A 2,427-nucleotide genomic window follows, 5' to 3' on the forward strand; every position below is an offset into this window, starting at 1 on the left:
TCTCCCTCCCCCCCCCCCCCCTCCTGCCCATGCTCTCTCAAAATAAATAAAGATTTTAAAAAAAAAAAAAAGGAAAGCAGAGGTTCTGAGAAAGGAACAGAACAGAGAGCTCAGAAATTGACCAACACAGTCCACTGAGTTTGACGAAGGGGCCACGCAGTATGGCGCAAAAAGGAGGGCCTTTGCAACAGATAGTGCTGGCACACCCGGATGTCCGTGAGCCAAAAGAATAAAATCGGAAACAAACTTCACACCTTCGACAAAATTTAACTCAAAATGGATCATAGGCCTAACGGTAAAACACACAAAACTCTAAGACTTCTGGAAGAAAACAGAAGAAAACCTGCATGATCTTTGGTTCGGTGATGACTACCAAAAGCAGGGTCCGTGAGAGAAAAATCGATGTAAAAAACAGGCTTTATCAAAAGTAAACCGTTGGCTCTGGGAAAGACACCGTTAAGAGAATTAAAGGACTAGCCACAGACTGGGAGAAGATCATTGCAAATCACTATCTAATAAGGAACATGTGTCCGGAATAAGTCAAGAAATCTTAAGACACAAAAACCAGAAAACATGAGGTTCATGGGGGGTTCTGTGGGTTATGCATCTGACTCTTGATTTCCGCTCAGGTGGTGATCTCACAGTTTGTGAGTTTGAGCTCCGCATCAGGCTTTGGCCCAACAGCACGCCAAGCCTGCTTGGAATTCTCTCTCCTCTCTCCCTGCCCCTTCCCCGACTTGTGTTCACGTGTCCACCTCCTCTCTCTCCCAAAATCAGTAAATAAACTTCAAAAGAAATTAAAAAAAAAAACTTCAATGGAAAAAATAGTAAGAACGACGGTCCCTGGGTGGTTCAGTCAGTTAAGAATCCGACTTCAGCTCAGGCCATGATTTCATAGTTCAGGAGTTCAAGCCCTGTGTGGGGCTCTGTGCTGACAGCTCGGAGCCTGGAGCCTGCTTCAGATTCTGTGTCTCCCTCTCTCTCTGCCCCTCCACTGCTTGCACTCTGTCTCTCTTTCTCAAAAATAAATAAAAGATTTTTTTTAACTTAAAAGAAGGAGAAGAAGAAAACACAAAACCCAATTTTTAAAATGGGTAAAAGATCTACCCTGATCATGGAACCTGCTTAAGTTTAAGTTTCTCTCTCTCTCTCTCCCTCCCTCCCTCCCTCCCTCTCTCCCTCTCCCCACCCCCCGCCCCCTCCCCCACTTGTGCCTTTTCTCTCTCTCTAAAATTAAAAAAATGGGGAAAGATCTAAACAGGCAAACAAAGACATATGGCTGAAAAAAAGACCCATGGATGGCAAATCAACATATGACAAGGTGCTCAACACAATTTTCCGTTAAGGAAATAAAAATGCAAACAGCTATGAAATGTCACCGCATACCTACTAGAATGGCTAAAATCCAAAAAACTCGATCACACCAAACGCGGACAGCAATGCAGCGCGTTGGGAAGGTTCGTTCATCGCTCAGGAGAACGCTCGAAGGCGCAGCCACTTGGGAAGGTTTGGCCATCTCTTGTAAAGCTAACCACACACTTTACCACACGACCCCGAAGCAATCACGCTCCTAGGCTATTTGCCTAAGGGAATTAAAACCCGTGTTAACCCAAAAACCTATTTGCTGGAAAGAAAAAAAAATGTTTACCACAGATCTGTTCGTAGTCCTCAAAAACCGGAGGCAACCAAGTTGCCTTTCAGGAGGGAAGTGGGTTGAGTGTGGAACGGCCATACAACGGAATACTGTTCTGTGAGAAAAGGACCGAGCTATCGATTCACACAACAACGTGAATAAATCTGAAATGCAGAGGGGAGGCAGGGGGAATTCTAGGTGATGGATTGTCCTGTACGATCCCGGGCTGGTAGATATAAGATGCTAGGCAGATGCCAAATCCTAGAACTTTGCAGCACAAAGACGGAGCTTTCACATGTGCACATTAAAAAAAAAAAACAAAAAACAAAACAAAAACAAAAAAACCCAGAAGGCTGGGAGACTCCAGAATATAAATGCATTGCAAATGTATGACATAACTGTAAGTAGTTGGGGAGCTATGGGGGGGGGGGGCGGGGGGGGGGGGGGAGGGGTGGGTAATGGAGAGGAATTGACCTAAGTAACTTTGGAAGACAGTTTTAGCCAAAAACCGTGAGGTTAAGGCGAAAGGAACTGTGCATAACCACTGAAGCCTAGAGGCAGCGAAATTAGTCCTCCCAGAGACACGGGTTAACAATGCTGAAACTGCCGTGCCCGTGTCCTGGGGTCAGACCAGAAAGTGGAGGGTGGCTGGGAAGGCTCAGGATTCTCACTGCTGGAGAAGAAAGTCGTAGGTAAGCAAGGAGGACAAAGCACATCGTGCTGGGGTTGTCAGAGACATCAGTACGAATTCATGTTTTAAAAAGGGTTGTTTTTTTTTTTTTTTTAAGCAGGCT

The sequence above is a fragment of the Panthera uncia genome (genome assembly GCF_023721935.1).
Source record: "Panthera uncia isolate 11264 chromosome B3 unlocalized genomic scaffold, Puncia_PCG_1.0 HiC_scaffold_2, whole genome shotgun sequence".
NCBI lineage: Eukaryota > Metazoa > Chordata > Mammalia > Carnivora > Felidae > Panthera > Panthera uncia.